The sequence below is a fragment of the Anser brachyrhynchus genome (genome assembly GCF_964034855.1).
Source record: "Anser brachyrhynchus genome assembly, chromosome: 4".
Lineage (NCBI taxonomy): Eukaryota > Metazoa > Chordata > Aves > Anseriformes > Anatidae > Anser > Anser brachyrhynchus.
The window spans coordinates 9,633,689-9,651,590 of record NC_137698.1 but is presented as its reverse complement, the minus strand read 5'-3'; the positions used below and the strand labels follow the sequence as shown (position 1 = coordinate 9,651,590).

Sequence of the window (17,902 nt, the reverse complement as noted above, 5' to 3'; positions counted from 1 at the left end):
ACGGGCAGCAGACATAGCTTCTGCTGCCACCCAAGCAGAAACAGATCCTGATAAGATCATCTTAAAATGCAATTCTGAGCAGAGTTTCTCCCAGTGCCTAAGAGAATCGCCCATTAAATACTTTCTCAAAGTCAATGAAAGAAAAGCTTTCTTCAGTCTCACAAGGATCCACCGTGCAAGGGGAAGACCTTTTCTCCTTCCCTCTAGCATATGTTTAGTGCAAGGCCGAGGAAGCTGGAAGCTGCTGACAGTTGCCCACTGGCATGGTGCAGCATCCACGCCTCCTGTCAGAGTTGCCTCAGTCCTGCAGGGTCACTGGGAGGAGTGAGCAGTGCAAATATATTCCAGTCATTAGTCATCTAGTCAGTTAGTATGCTCACATGAGAAGTTATGAGTTGTACTCATAGGCTTTTAGGGCAGAATCATGCTGGCAAAGAGTCTTCCTTTGCCAGTGTCCTCTTTCAGAAGGAAGCTGCTCTTGGGGTTACATTTCTGAAGGATGGTGGCGTTCAGATGTTACAGGATGTTTTTTATAAATTATCGCGTTTGTGACATCGTTGAAAAGTGTGTAAACCAGCATTTCAATTGCATCAAACTATCTTAGCCTGTAATACCATTTCTAATCACTATATATTATAATGACCTCTCCTTTTTGACCCTTGATTATCTGATGATGTTAATTGCTCACAAATGATTCAGGTATTCTTGGATTTCTCACAGATTCTCTTTAATTTAAACACCACTGCTAAAAATTCCTCATAGCATAATAGCAAGCTTGGGGCTTTGATACTTTATGAGACCGAGGAAGTTATGCATCCCACAGGCTTTGAAGTGACGGGCTTCTGAAGCAAGCAGACTTTACGGGCCAATTCACAAACACTAGAGAAACAAAACAGACGCTGAATCGACTTGTCCCCAGCTGATTTTGAGTCTGTGCCGATCGGTCTGTGAAATAGAAAACAGTTTCTCCTAAGCGTGTTGTGCTCGCACCGAAATCTGAAACTCAACTGTGCCCACTTAGCTGGTTTATTTTAGCGCAATGGGAAGAACAGTGAGCCTTTATCCTGATGACAAAGGTAGAATATTTGCTTGTCACCAAATGCTACCCAAAAAGAGGGCGCCAAACTACATCCCACTTTGTGCCAACAGCCGTATCCCTGTGGTCCCCAGCAGGCCAGGAAAGCTATTCTTCACCTTGAAGGGATTTAAGGTGTTGAGTAAGGACAGGCGTGATGCCAGGTCTGACAGATTAGTCAGCTCAGAAGGACATTCAGAGCTGCAGATGTGTAGCTTGTGCTGCAGGCTTAGCACGGACCCCGCACAAAATCTTACAGTGACTTGCAGGAACACGCTGTGGAAGGAGCTGCAGGTAACCTTGCTGCACCATAGGCTCCTTGGGCGTCCCCACGCCGAGCTGATAAAGGGTCAGCTGGGCTCCACCGGGCGCAGGCAAGTTGGTGCCCTTTGGAATTGCCGTTTCCTACCGGCGTTAAAGAGCCGTCTGTTTGCCAACAGGGTGTGCTCCCTTCAGATGAGCCCATGGAGGAGGTGTGTAAAGGAATTATGAACACTGTTATTCTAAAGGTCCCTACCAGCTTACCCTTGTTATTACATTGCTCCCCCCACAAGAGCTACCACAGGGATTCAGAGAACCTAGCAATGAAAACCCACACCTTTGTTAAGCCTGCGTAGACTCAGTTTGCAGCAGCAGCATTTTTTAACCTTTTTCCCTGTGATTCTGTGGTTTTTATACCTTGGAAAGCAAGCCCCCGTGGTGGTTTCCCAATGGTTAATGTAGAAAGTTGAAGGAAGAGCTTTTAACTGTGGTCAACCACTATTTTAACCATCGTCAGACAAGACTGCATGATTGACTGAGTTTGCATTAAAAAGGAATGAAATCTAAAATACAGAAACATAGTGTATCAGTTGAAGGCAAAAGTGTTAATTCGTGGCCCACTAACCCACAGCATCTGAAATCTTGATTACACATAAGATTCCCCTCTTAATTATCTTGTGCCTCTGCTACTGTGGGATGGTGATGACCAAGCCTCTCATTTCTGCCTGAGTCCACGCCTCCTCTGGCCAAAATGAAATCCCTTGACTCTTGTTAGCTGCCTTGCTTCAAAGGCCTCTTCCCCTCCCTTTTTTCTAACCACTGGTATTGTAATTTTATAACACAGCTCTTCTAAGAAATCTTGAGATAATCAGACTTCCCTCTGATTTAAATGGCTTTATTGAAAATGCAAATATTTTAAAGACTGTTATTGCACTTCTGAAGTATTCAATGTAGCTATACTCACATATAGCACAATTTAGTTTAGCACTTTGCATGGTATCTACCTAATTAAATCTATATTATATAATTATTATGTATATAATTATATATTATCTATATTACCTATCTATATCCAGGTTTAGCACTTTGGCTATACTATCTATCTAAAACATTTTCTGCCTCTTGTCTGAAAATGCAGGGAATTAAACCGATAAATAGGGTATAAAAATACACAAACATGTATAGATCTTGCAGCGTAAATATACGTACACTGATCTTTTTTTCAGTTTTGGGCTGACTTAGGACTTTGAAGTTATATATGATGGTAATGAAACAGTGAAGTATTTTTAAGAGTCAAATTCTGACGGGGCAGTTCTCTTTGTAGTCACTGGAAATAGAACATGCATCAGACATAAGTTCAAGTGTCATGCTACAGCTGAATGAATCCCAGTATCCATAGTTTGTAAATGATGATTCCAACATTTTCCTAGCTGCATTCTTGTAATAGTTTTATTTAGCTATAACTTAGATTATCCAGTTACTTAGAAAATACATTTTGTGTAACCATTAAGAAAATAAATGAAGGCAACGGTTTTATTTCTCTAGCTGTCTAAAGGAAATTGAACTCCGAAATCATTTTTCTATTAATGCTAAGATCTTAAATTGACTTTTGAGGGTAGGGGAAAAAAAATCGGAAAAAAACAGTCCCTGACCTTTCTCTTTTGGGCCACTAGCAATTTAAATTCTCTCTTTATTGCCACTAGCAATTTAAAAAACAAAACAAAGCAAAAAGACATAGTCATTTATGCTTTCTTGCAGCCATATAGGAATACCTGAAAAAATTAAAACTGATATCCTGATATTTTAATGTATGTCTTTCTGTACTGAGCATAATTTTGTCACCGCCTGCTTTTCTACTCTCTCTCACTGTAAATTTATCTTTCTTGAAGTTTGCTGTTTTCTGTGTTTGCAGTCCATCCTTCAGTTCCAAATGAGAAATAAGCCTATCAGCATCTATTACGTCATCTATACATATTTCTGCAGGTAAACAACACAGCTGAAAATCTTTACAATAAATTTGCTGTAAGATGTACAGAGTGATCATTAGGCACTTATGAGTGGTGTTTTGGCACTCAGCAATGCAATCTGTCCAGGAAAGAGAGAATAGTGTTTTTCTAGTGGAATATTTTTATGATTAGGTTAATTCCCCTTAGCATCATTGTGGTTCAGGTGTGGTGCCTACAGCTTGCTGGCTGTTAGTGAACCCTCCTGTTGCCACTAGTTTCTTGGGAGACACTTGTTCCTCTCAACCTCTGTGACATCTGCTCCCTAACCAGTTTGTACAATTTCTGTGGGGAAACACCTTTTTGTCATTTGGGTTCATTTAAAATGTACTGGCTAGCAGAAGTTATCATGATATCTAGCTGTCTCAATTTATATATTTGCTACATGGTTGGGTAAGAAGTGCCAAAGTCATTTACTTTGAACTTATCCTTAACTTATTCTAGGGAAAAAAAATATTTATAGCATCTAGGCTAGATGATACACTTAGAAATATGAGCTGACTCATTGTAGAGCCTCAGAGTGGTAGGAAGCATGAAGCCAGTGCTGGAGGCACAATAGTTTTGAAACGTCTGGCCCAGCTCTTTATTTGCTTCTGATCTGTTGCACTTGCTACTACTAGTCAGGTGTCTGCTACTGATCTGTTGAAGAAAAAAATGCAACACTCCTCTTAAGTAAATTAAATTTGGGTGTTACTTTTTTGGAGATGCAAAAGTTGTTTTGTCAAAGCAGATGTTTTCTCTTGCACTTGACCGGCCATTTAACAACTCTGACTCGGCAAAACTCTTTTTCAGTTTTCATGACTTCCTTCATATGGTGCTGTATCTTAACACATAGGTCATTACTAGGTCTTAATTAGAGCAGGCATCACTTTGTGTTGTTAACAGGTTTTGGGTAGTTATTCCCCAAGTCCTTTTTCTGGCGTTATCGTAGCAGGGACAAAATTTGTAAAGCTTTTGAAGTGACAGTAAGAGGTGTAGGTTGGTTTTGGGTGCAGTTTGAAAGAAAATTATGAGTAAAATGTATGTTGAAATAACAAAGGATTACTAGTCCTAGAGATGTTTGAAAATATAAATTCATCTAGTCCTGTTCAAAATCTGAATTGATGTCATACAAGAAGACCAAAAGTAGGAATAAAATGTAGATGGATTTCAAAAACTGTATTACATGCAGCAGGGCTTGGACAATCATTATCAAGGACACCTGGATAATGAGCAAGGAGGAAAAAAGAGCAGGCTGAATACATTCCTCTCTTCCTCCTTAGAAGTAACCAGAAGGCTAAAGCAGATTTGCCATTTTATCTGGCATCTCCCGGATAGAAGCATGTGCTATGCAGCACACATCCATGGGGAGCCTGAGACATCCGACCTTCATGTGTGTGTTAAATTGAGGAAGAACTGTAACTACTGCACGCACGCTGTGTCATCAGGCTGTGCATGTGTAAAAGCCAGTGGTGTGAAATTTGCATTCAGAACAAGAGGCTAGAGCTAAGTAGGGCAGCCTGTAAAAACCTCGACAAAAGGCCAAAGTCTTTGTATTCCACCTGGAGAAAATCTCCATATGGAAAAACAAGTGTGGCTGGGAAAACCTGGAACATGCATAGTCCTACTCTTGCAACTGTTTGGGCAAGCATTTCTATATTTCTTAGGCATACCCTGTGTCTAAAAAGGCAATGCTATTTGCAAACAAATTTAAAAGTATTTCTACTGTTAGATTATACCTAGAGTACTATAACTTCAGGGACTGAATCTAATGTCCCTGACCATACCATGGAGCTTGCTTTTCCAGCTAGGACCCAAACTGTACCGGCTTAGACAAACTTTTTGGAAATTCTTTTCTCCAGAACATGGCATTTATGATGTAAAAATTAAAGGAAGAGCATATAGTCTTTGCTACGTTATTGATACGCATCTAACTTTCTCATGTTAAATGACCTAAAAGAAATAAAATAAGGCTGGGTCCTTAAACTGTTCTGAATGGAGGAAAGAAATGGCAAGAGAAGGAAACATTTGTTTTCACATGAACACATCATAATTATGAGAAACGTTCAGGTAGCAAGATAATGAGTAGCATATATGACCGTATAATAACCTAGGAAAATAAAGGTGGATAACATCCTGCTTCATTTATGATGCACAGTACTACAGAATAGTGTCATTTTCTTTAGTTTGAGTTCAAATTGAACAAACAGATATCCTATTTGTACATCATTTAAATGAGATACAGATTGTAAGAAAGTCTCATGCTGTTAGTCAGCTATTCTCGAGTGTTTCGGTTTGCACGCGGAAATACTTGCAGGTACTTATGTGTTTGCTGACTTACTAGCGTTTATTTGTGAGTATGTGCATAAGTGAAGGAACACTTTAGCAGGAAAACTTTCAGAACCCTGATTCTCTGAGAAAATATTAAGAACAGACTTGAGTTTACTAAGCCAGATAAACAGAAAGAAGCATCATTAAGTACCAAAAAGTCCAAGACAGAGTATAAAATCGACATGAATCTGATCATTTTCTAATCACAGGGACTCTCCAAATAAGTATAAACTAAGGGAGCAATTTTCTGTCATGTGCTTATCTGTAAGTGTTAGACACCCTTTTTTTCACTGTGGCATTTACCTGCTGTGAAACTTTTACATACAAATCCATAGCAAAAAAAATACCTTTATTTTTTCCTTTCCTGCTTAAAAATAAACAACAAAAAACGCTTTTCAGCATTGTTTTAAAATATCTACTTCAAATCAATATTCAGAAATGTTTATAGTCAGTCGCACCCCTTTTCCATACTGACTTTTACTGCAGATTAAGGAAGTCCAAATAAAAAGTTCCTGCACTAAGTAACTATTAATAAAAGTCACATTTTCACAGCTCTGTAAACAAAATACAGAAAGTAGCCTTAGAATTCATGCATTTAGCTACTCCAGCTTGGTTTTTTAAGCTCTCTTTCCTAAATATATGTTTGGTCTTGTTTCCCAAATGTATTCAGCCATGTGATATGTAGTACCAGCTCATTCATATCAGATGAAGTGTGACTGGAAATAAAGCTGGATCTTTTTAAGAAGACACAGTCCTTTGCTCCATATTTCCAAACCAAAATAGCCAAGTTCATTGTATTTTTGCCTACATTTCATTACTGCTCTTCTTCCTTCTAAGTGAAGACTAATGTAAAGACAATTGCTAAAGAAGAAGCAATCATAATACCCTATACTAACTAAATTCAGACTTACGGCTACTCACAGGAGAAATACATGACAGATCCATTGTTCTGTATTAGCAGGATATTGTCCCAGTATATGAACACATGCAAACTTTGAAGGCTTTGAATATTTAAGGCAAGACACTAGTGGCTCATCCCAGTGGGAACCGCAGAAAAGGGGAACCTGATTAAATTTAATGTCATTGTCACTTTTTTTTCCATTGCTAAGAATTATATAGGTAGCCATAGCTACCACACTGTTCAGACACCATGACCACAATATTCTCCCTCAGAGGTTGGCGTCAAGGGCTGAATTATTCACTCCAAGAATGTGATTCATTACTAGATGTGGTTCTTGCAGATTAAAAGATTTGTCAGTATATAAAATACATATACATATTGTAGAAGCTTATTTTAAAATCGTTGTCACACCCTCACCAACCTGAACAGCTACTCGTTTTTCTTAGTGTTATATAAGTTTGGAGCACGTGTGCCCCTGTGCCATTCAGAAATCTTTGAAGTAACAGAGCAGCTTTTACTGTTTACTGTACTACAAAAGATGAAGTTGAAAACTAAGGTAGGAGTATGAAGACGGCTGCTATAGACCCTGAAATTAAAACAAGAATGTTTTAAATTAGTTTATTAGAAATGTTTGCCTGCTTGAACTATCCTCTTATCTATTGTTTATTCTGTCAAATGAAACCTCAAATATATATTCTGCTTAACCGCAGAAAGTGCATAACACAGTTTCTCCACTGCTGTTTCTGTTGCTAACTCCCATCTTCTGGAGACTTGCCTCACAGTGTTATTCCTAAGTTGGATAGACTAATTAGACTCATTTCCATCCCAAATAACTTCTGTGAGCATGCCTCATTTACCACTCACTGAGATACATGAATAAAGAAATGTCTCTATCTACAAGGATCTGTCCAGTGTAAAATGGCTGGTACCTCTAACATGCTTAGAGAACACATTTCTCATGTAGGTGATGCTAGTGGCTAATTTTAGTTTTTCCTTTTGAGTTCTAAAATAATTCTCTAGCGCACGGTGCTTACAAAGCTTACTGCAGCAATCCTTTCACATACAATGATTACACTGACACAATACCTCAGAGTTTTGCTGGGCTTAGGGGTTCAACAATGAAGAGCACGAGACGGGCAGAACCATTAACATTTATGCAACTTGATCCCAACGGGGAAGCTGATGATAGGCAAAGTGGCCAAGAGCCCTATTCTATCCCCTGTAATTGTTTCCAGCGTTTAGTGTACGGCAGGATTATTGGGCTGAGCTGCTAGGTGAGCACAGAACTGCTATACTCTAAGTGATTTTCTCAAAAATTTTGAGTGCCTGGGTCTCTGCACAGAATCTGTGGGAGCTACGTAGGCTTCTCCTTGCAAATCAAGCCATACATCTAAGCAGGGCCTGCAGAGCCAGAGGGAAAAATTGAGTGCCTAGAAGAGAACTACATATACGAATACTAAATGCTGTTTGGCTCACCAAAGTTCATTTTAATATATGTTGTTTCATTCCATTTAAAAATAAAAACTAAATAAAATGTGTTAGTTGCCAGGGGGCAATTTGTGTCATGTTACCCTAGGTGGAAGAAAGCAGTTGTTACTCTTTTCCAGTGGTGAAGTTTCTCGAATTAATTGGTCTGGTTATTTCTTTTTCCCCAGAAAGATTTAATATCTATTACCTTATTCTGAATTCAGGAAAGGGCTTTCTGAATAATAGAGTAGGCGTTTTGGAATAGTTATTGTTCTAAGTTAGAAATAGGTAATTTAACCTATTTTTATTTAGCTATTCATGTATTACTACTTAGTATCTTCTAACTTGCCAGGGGCACTTGCTCAAATCAGGTATTTTCTTCTTGTGCAAACAGCCTTTTGAAAGTAAGGTGCCTACTCACAGCACGGAGGACTACAGAGCCGGCCTAGTGATGGAGTCAGAGCACTGGACCTCCATTAACATAACCACAAGGCTGGTAAGACTCGGCTCTCTTCAGTAACCAGAGCCGTTGTGGCTTTTGACTGCCATGTTGTTTTCTCAGAGGTAACCCAAGTCCCAAAAGAAATGCTTGAAAGTTGTGCAAGTGCTTTTCAGCTTGGGTAGCATGAGGGAGCAGCCCCACAGATAGCTGTTCTCCCCACCTCGAGAGGTGTGCGGCCCTGCTCGCGCTCTGCCTGGCCCGTCATGTGAGGTGGAGCGCGCCCTGCCCCAGGCGCTGCTGGTGGGAGAGCTCCGGGCTCCTCGCCCCCGCTCTCCCCTCAGCAGAGGGATGTCTGCACCCTGGGAGCCTCTCTCACACACGCTGCTCAGCCACAGGCGTGAGATAACCGAAAAACAAATATTGCCCCAATGCAGTTTTAAGTCAATATTTTGAGCTGCTGCCTGGCCTATTTGATGAGAGCCAGAGGTTGGAGGTCACCTACCTGTTGGTGATGGCACCAGGAGCACAGGAGGCAGATTCAGCAATCATCCATGCTACTGTTCAACTAGGTTTGTTTGCTGATTGAGTATATCAGTCACAGAACTCATCCCGGTCTCTTCACTGGGAGCTTTCTGCTGATACAGAAAAGAGAGACACAGAAAAAAAAAAAAAAAAAAAAAAAAAAAAAGGGAAAGAAAGACAAAAAAGAAACATCTTCTTACTGATAGCTCCTATTTTTAATCCTTCTGAAATGTGTTCTGCCTTTCTTGGAAATTTCTGGGCAATAGTGAGGATAAATCCAGAGGGTTTGTCATTGAACCTGAATGGGATCAGGATTTGGTGCTAAACAGTAGAGCTCGTGTCCAATACATCGGTGAGGGAGTGAACACAGAGGCTATCTGTATAAAGCTTTTGCGAAGTCTGTGTGACTGCTCTGCTCTGCAAAGGAAGTCTGGCATCTAGTGGACATTTAGCTGCTGCACCACTTTGACTTTTTTGGCTAGCAGAGCTGAGGGTTACCTACATAGAACCCCCCAAAATGTGCGCTGATGTTCAGTTCATGTGCCTGACTGCAAGTTGTCGTGAGCTTTAGTCCTAACCACTGCAAAAAATTCATGCTGAGTCTTAAGTCTGACTGGTTGCCACTTTAAAAGATATATTTGAGCTGTTTTTTTTTTTTTTAATAGTTCCTCCATGAAACTTGCTTTTGTGTAGTACATCATGTTTTCTGTTTTTGTTTGTTTGTTTGTTTTTTGGTTGGTTGTTTTTTGTTTTTGTTTTTCCCATAATGACTATAAACTTGTGGAAAAAAGTGTCAGAAGATGTATGAGGAAGTCATTCTGAATACCTGTTCAGAATGAGAGAATACAAGATACAATCTTGATAAAAGGTACTACGGGAAGAACTCACATTATTGAGTGTCAAATACATTTTATATTTTCATTAGTTGTTCCAACAAGATGCAAACAACACTGAATTTATGCTTTCCTTACGCTCTGAATTTAATGTGATCATGCAGAGTACCTCTTTTAAGCACCCATTTATGTTTCTTTACTTTTCTTTCAAGTTCATATTCTGAGTTCATTGGAGGCCAAGGTAAAAGCATGTGTTGTGCTGCACAGTTGCTTTGAGTAGATATGTTACGTTCATTTAGAGCAATAATCTGTTGTGCATACTTAGCTAAGTTCTATCTTACTGTACACTTGGTCCAATTAAAAGTAATAGGACTGATTTTGGTATAAAGTAATATGCAATATTAACAGTATATATGTATAACATGATCCACGTATTTATATTATTTTATGTTTATGAAATAAGTAAAAATAAATAAGTAAATATTTTCAACTTTTTTACAGTATTTTAGGGAAAAAAAAGCTAAAAGTTTTCTGAAAATGAATTCAGTATGACTACTATTGCAAGTGATGGATCCAAGCCTCTGAAAAGTCTTAGAAAAAAAAAAAGAAAAAAAAAATGGTTGTAAACTGCTTTTGTTGAGTTTGGACTCACTACAAACCCTCATGGCATTTTCCTCCCCCTGGTGGACATGAGAATGAGCTTTGCTTGGTTTCTAAATCAGCTAGCATCCCTGATCCCGCTCACCTTGCTTAGGTGTTGGGCGACCTATTTCTGCAGGAAATGAAATCTCCTAGTGGGCCAAAATTTATCACAGAAATAATTTTTTACTACAGGTAGCAGTGGAGAGAGATTTCTCCAGATTGGCACTGAAGAAATTAATGGAACAGTAATGAAATGCTTGATGTGCAGATGATGTAGCTTGTCTTCCTCTGGTAGAAAATTCTGTCATGACTAGATTGTTTAACCAAATACCCATAGAAAAGACAAAGGCATGAAAATATGCATTTTATTAATCTTAGTCTTTTTAAATGGGAGAAAGTGCTTCATTTTTAAATAAAACAGAGAAGTGACAGAAATGTTAATGAATTTACTTAAAGTTCATTTGAAAACTGAGCTGTCAGCATAGCAGTGAATTAGAAAATAATGCACTGTAGTACTTGCTAGGGAATACTTAGCAAATATCCTTTTGGCTTTTGCAATGTAGGCAATACAATGTGTTTGTGTTTTATGCTGCCATGCCAATTAAGAGGCACATTTGTTTTCATCCCAAAAGGTTATTCTGTTTTAATTGAAAATTTCAGCAAAGCCTTACATGTGAAGCACATCTTCAGAAATACTTATTAAATATTCCCCTTCCCCTGCTTTCCAAAAAGAATTGAATATAAAAAGTTAGAAATTGATAAAAAGTTTTGGGGTTTGATGCACTCCTGATAATTTAATTACAGCCCATATTGTAAATAACTGCTAATTATTTTTCCTTATTTGAAGCGTAATGTATTAAAATCAGCTGCATGGACTTGTTCACATGATATTGTTGTATTGCATGGTAAAAAACAATGAAAAGGCTAAACTAAGGAAAGCCCCCATAAGGTCTACATATTGCTCTTGTTAAAATCAGGTGCAAGAAGGAAGGTTAAGAATCTGGGAAAAACATAATGAAACAGAGAAAGAGAGAAAGAATCATTAAAAAAAATGAGCTGGGAGGGACTGCAGATCATCTAGTCCATTCTCTGCCCAAAGGCAGGATCAGCTTCCAAGTTTGTCAGCTTTGACAGCTGTTTGTCTAACAGGTTCTTAAAAGACTCTAATGATGAAGAATTCACCTCACCAGATGTTATACTCCAGTGTTTAATTATTTCTGTAGTCTGGAAGAATTTCTTAAGCCTAATGCAAGCACTACTTGTTCTGTTTTTCACGAAAATAGGACACAGACATTTCTGTACTTCTTGCAGCACCTTTCTGTGTACTTCAAGACATGCTCGCCTCAGTATTCTCTACTTTATATTCAGCAACTCCAGATCATTTAATTCTCCTTTAAAGGACAACTTCTAGAGAAATGAGCACAGAGTTTTTTCTGAACTATCTCAAATTCAGCCACAACAAAAGAGCTGTATGTCTCAAACTGGACACAGTGCTCTTGCCTTACTGGGCATAGAGTATAACAGTTCTACTCACAGGAGAGTGTAGTGTTAGGCATGTACTCATCCTCATACAACCAAGTGTGATGTTTCCATTTTTCATAATGGCATGACCTGTTATCACTCCTAGATTTGCTTCTGCAGAATGGTTATTTAGGCTTTTTTTTTTCTTTCCTGTACTGTATTTCTGCATTTTTTTTATATATACTGTGTGGAACCAGTGCTTGTTGCTATTGCATAACATGCTATTGTTTTCAAACAATTTCCTCACTTAGGCAAGATCACTTTGAATTTTAATCTTGACCTCCAGCATGCTTACAGTCCCTTCTCAGTTTTGTATCACCTCCAAATTTAGTATTCAAAGTGTTTATTCCTTGACCTTGGTTGTAAATACAAGGAACCAGGGGCAATATGAACACAACTCCATTTCATATGTTCCTCTATACTGACTGCTCTCTATAGGGCCTTAAACCAATTCCATACTGTAATCTAGACCATGTTTCCATGGCTTATAGCTACGCTACAGGATACCCCAAGTTATGCATATGCCACAATGGCACAGTGCAAAAAGCCTTATTAAAGTCAACATATATAAAATTTGCTGGTTTTCCCATATTCATGAGCCTTCCTGCCCTGATGCGAAAGAAAGAAAATTGTTTTCACATTGTTTTTTTCACAAATCCATGGTGCCTGTTGCTCCTTAGGCTGGGGTGGGGAGTGGGTATTAAGTGCTTATAACTTCTTTGAAATTTTATTTGCATAATCATTCCCTCTCATTAAAAGTGTTTCAAGGTTCAGCTTCTTGTGTTGCAGCCCTAAAAAGGTACCCTGCAATTTAGAGTTAATGCAAAATCTCACTACCTAGACAGATCAGGAGAAAAGCGTCATCCTTTCCCCAAACATTTAAATATGTGAAGCTTTTACTGAGTGCAGATAGTCAAATGCAGCCTAACAGTAATCTTTACTAGGAAAAGGTTTGTAATATAACCTAAATGAATTAAAAAGCGGTTAATATAAAAAAATGTTGTGTAAATCCCAGTTTAACTATGTGAGCTTTTCTAAAATCCTTTTTCAAGATAACTTCTTAGTGAAATGGCAGATTGTCAGGTTTGGCATTAAGAAGTAAAAATATTATTCTAATATCAAGATGTGGTTTTAGGAATAAGACTTACTTTCCTGGAAAGCAAAATACAGTATAACCAAGTGCATTGGTCCAATTACAGAAGTAGAAATGAAGGAATGAAGGAATCCTAGGAGTGGAAGTGCATATGTATTTTATCTATTCTTATATGGCAAACTTTTACTCAAGATTTTAAATACATAAAATTGAAACAACAAAGTATAGAAGGTTACAAAGAAACTTAAAAAAAATACTGCAAAGAAGTATTTGGTTTTCTATTTTAGAAAAAAAAGAACTTGTCTAAGTATATTTAGGGTTAGCTGATTTTCATAACCAGTGCAGGCAAGGCTTCTTCTAGCACTATATTTGCTGTAAACTGCGGTTTTAAAATGTAAAGGCATGAATTAAAGGTAAAGGAAGGGAAATACATGGAAATGTAGCTAAACGAAAGACTGTATAAGCCTTGCTCCAGTCTCCTCAAGAATAAGAACAGTGCATGACATAGGTTTCTTACTTCTTATATATTAATACTGTGCCAGTGAAGACATTTCATTTGCTTAACACTAAATTGTGCCTTAAAGATATTCTTTCTTATGTACAGTTCAGACCTCACCTGGGAGGAGCCGGGAAAAAAGCTAGATTGGGTTTTACAAATGCAGTTAGAAAAAAATGTGTGTTAATGCAAATGTATACCATGTATATTTGTTTATGTGTACATATTTATTTATGTATTTATGTTTGTATTTATTTATGCAAGCACCTGTGATATTGCTTTGGTGAAATATGGGGACAGTTATATCACTGGGCCAAAGAACTTTCATTCCTGCTCATTTTTATTATCTCATCTTATGTACTACAGAGTGTTGAAAATGCAAACATACGTGAGAGTCACGGTAGTGCAGCCTAATAGCAGTAAGCACAAGAGCATACGTTTGAAAACATTTGTTTTACTTGAGTCAGAAGGACAAAAATATTTTTTGGCAAGCACTTTCAAGCTTATGGCCCTTATCAAATTGTTTCTTGGAAAAAAAAAAAAAAAAAAGATTAGTCTGTGAGTTTTCAAGTAATTTGGGAGACCTCAACTGTGAGTGATGAGCACAAGGTCAGTGAGAGTGATGTATGCTCATAGACCTCTGTCCTAAGTTCCCTTTAAAGCCCTGAGTACTGGCAAACTGATGTCCACAGAGTTGCTATCACCTTGAAAATCCAGTGTCTCATATTGACTGATGCTTATAAAACATCTTTATGTTCTTTTCTTCAGTCATAAGCTACTGACTTTGGGATTTTATTGATAGCTTTAATATGTTAGTAGTTTTCCTTGTAATGTACAAACTGCAAATATAATACAAAGAGAAATAAAATGTGCTTATCAACAATGTAAACTCCCTTGCTAAGGGATTTTATCCAATTAATAAACTATGGGCATTTGTTGCAATGTAACTCAGCACACGTTGGTGCTGAGTAGAAAAGTACCTTCAAAAAGTCTTTTTAAGTTTCCCATTCTGGTTCTGTTCTCAGCTTTACACAGAGCAGCTTATGCTCACCACCTTTGCATCCCATGGTCATCTGGTGGAATGAAACCCTATGGTACGTCTTTTTTTTCCAGATTTGTCAAATTTCTAGCAAGCAAATATTTTATGACCCATTATAGCAGGTTTTGTGATTGAAAGGTCTGTATTATATTTCCCCAGTCATTATGGTAGGTTTTGCCATACAAAGATCTTTCATGTTTTAAGAAATGTCCCCATTTTTTAAAATAACATCTTACCTTAGAACAATCTTCAAAATGTAATTTTGTGTGTGCATTCAGACCAGTGTTGTTTTAAAAAATAACGGTAAGACGTAATATTATACTGCATATTTCACTAGTTAATAACACCATTAATTACTTATGGGAATAAGAAATATGTAACTCGTTATCATTCCAAAGGTCACATATTTAACAGTTCAGGCAAAACAGATTTTGATTAAGCTGCATTTCATTCAAATGTGCTTAACTCTTTTAAGTGTTAAATAAACTGTAACTGCTGCTTTCCTTTCTAGCATAATTTTCTGATCCAATGTTGATTCAAAGTGCTTACGATATGTAGGACACCACTAAATCAGGAATGTTGAGGGAAGACAAAACTTGCATTAGATGATCACCCTTGACTATGTCCTATAAAGAATGTTTTAAAGGATCTAAAGATAGACTGTAGTCCTGCGGTGAACTCTGCATGGGTGATCCACTGTGCCCAAGTGCAAGTACAGCAGGGGCAGAACGAAATGTGAAACTCTCTGATTGTTCCAATGAAACTGATATTCCAGCCTCAGATAAATCTATCAGTATATGCCTATAATACTACTATCAGCACATACTTGTAAGGAAAGGATCTGGACAGGAGAAAGTCCTCTGGCATAAACCATAGGCTGAAGATATATTTCATAGTTCATGAAATGGAGCTTTTAATCAGCCCAACTAAAAAGCGAATTCAGACTAGTCTACTTTCATTTCTTAGAAAAAAAAACAGGAAAAGGCAACCATTAAATCTTTAGGTCCACACCTTTTGTGCCTTCTAGAGGTACATAAAAAGGAAGCAGTACCAACTTTTGTAGCTGCTATTCACAACCAAGTTGCTACTCCAACTTATATGAAAAGCAGTAAAATGTTTCTTTTTTTTTCTTTTTTTTTTTTTTTTCTTATGCTGGACTGTATTCCCCACTTAAACAATTATTCCAAACTGGTACTGCACACAGTTTAATTACTTTAAGATTGTGAATGAACTTTGAGAAATTAGATAGCACCTTTAAAGTTAAATTCACACTTCTGTAAGCAAACATTCTATAAATGTCTCCACATTCAGGTGAAATAAATGGTTTCAAAATCTTATTTCATGTGTAGAAAGCATTTCTGGAAAATAACTAGTGTAATTCTACTATTTGTGCAATCGGCAATAGATTGGGCATTACTCATTTGGCTAAGTTCCATTTAGCATGCTTCAGTAGCAATTCCTGCTTTATGCAGGAAATTTTTTGTAGCAGTCATATTTAACATGAAGAACAAGATACAAAAACAATGAGGAATGCATATCTAAACATGCAGGAGCATTAATAGGTAATACCCGGCCAACAAACTCCCCTGAAGTAGGGATCTTGCTGTATCTCTTCTAAGACCTCGCACATACAGACCAGAGGTGAAGACGAAGACCCAGAAGGGCTTGACATTGCAAATATTTTAATTTGCAATCTTGATCATTATATGATCCTGTAATGAGACTGGAAGAGACAAGATACTGATGGTAACTCATCAGTGCCTAAGCTCTCCAGAAATGCCCCTTTGGCTTTTGTCTTTGAGTTCGCCTTCTGAGAAGAGCCACCTTTTGCTCTACTCCTTCCAAATACATTCCCAACCTTCTCTCACCAAAAGGAAGTTAGACAGAAAAACAAACAAACAAAAAACCTCTCAGTTTGAACATAAAATGCCTAAGAAATGAAGTCTCCTAACAGCTTAGAGACCCTTTACTACCTTCCTTCTATAGTTATTATTGTAAATACATAATTTCACAGATGTCAAAAAGACGTTTTCAAATGACTGAAGCTTACTACAGCGGACTGTTGGCTGCTGTAATATTTAGCCCAGTTTTCTAAGGAGGACAAGCTTCCAACCCAGCAAACTCTCCCTTCCTGCTCCCCACAAAACTTTCTGATATGGACATCCAAGTTTCAACCAAATTTGAAAGAGAAGCAGAAGTCCTCACAATAAGAAGTTCCTTGGAATTGAAACTCGTTGGAGAGGAAAAGGCTTTCCTGTCACACAGTCAGCTGCTCAGCGGATACTGCATGTGCTATGGTGAGGCAGCTCTCTTTGCTGGGTGAGGTCATCATGAGGGGCTTAAATGGGGAGCCACAACACTATGTAGAGACAGATAGAGGGGGATATGGAGGACAAAGACCTAAACTAATAGGAAATCAAGCTCATTAACCCTGCTGTTCCCTAATAAAGTTGTTTACGTTCTCATTGAGCCATTACAAATGAAACAATGGCATACAGAGGCCTTCATGTTCAGCAGGACTGCTTAGAGTGCACAGTCAGACATCATATTATGTAAATCTTTGCAGGAGGGCAGCACAGTGTGGAAGGGTGGAAAGCTGTGCATATGGGCTTGAGCGTGCTGCCATTCTGATCTCTGGAGAAATGACCACCGTCTTCACCATCCCTGGAGGATGACTTGAAATGACTTGAGTCACATCCCTGGAGGTCTCCAAGAAACGTGTAGATTTAGAACTTAGCATGGTTTAATGGTGGACTTTAGTACTAGGTTAAAGGTTGGACTAGGTGATCTTAGAGGTCTTTTCCAACCTGAATGATTCCATGAATCTGATTCTATGATTCATGACTGAAGAATCCACTTACTATGTGATTCAGTCCTGAATCAGATTGTGTATTTCTTCAGGGGCACCATGGTATAAAACACATGAAAATAAGCCACAAAATACTTAAAAAAAAAAAAAATAATAATAATCAGTGGAAATATAGTAGATACGTGTGTTTCAACAAGGCAGACATTTGAGAACTGGTCAGTTTTTTAAAATGTTTAGCATCATTTCTGAAATATCATTTGCCCAAGTGAATGAAATGGGTAAGAAGCCCAGTGTCCTAAATTCAACAGTCATCATTTTTCCCTTTTTTCTTTTTGATTCGAATACTTATAATAGCAAAAAGATCAATTGAAAAATTCAGAGAAATGGAGGAAATTAAAATAACTATGTATTTTTTTTAAGTAAAACCTAAAAAAAAAAATATGTAAGATCAATCTTGAAATACTGTTTGAGATATACACAAAAATCTC

At 37.8% G+C, this 17,902-nt stretch overlaps 1 long non-coding RNA gene across 1 annotated transcript in view; it reads left to right on the top strand.

Moving 5' to 3' along the window:
• LOC308193993 overlaps positions 1 to 11,171 on the top strand; it is a 72,996-nt gene extending 61,825 nt beyond the window's left edge. The window contains exon 3 of the long non-coding RNA XR_013950156.1: positions 8,412 to 11,171. This is a non-coding gene — a long non-coding RNA (uncharacterized lncRNA). The remainder of the gene's footprint in view (positions 1 to 8,411) is intronic.
• The last annotated feature ends 6,731 nt before the right edge of the window (positions 11,172 to 17,902 follow it).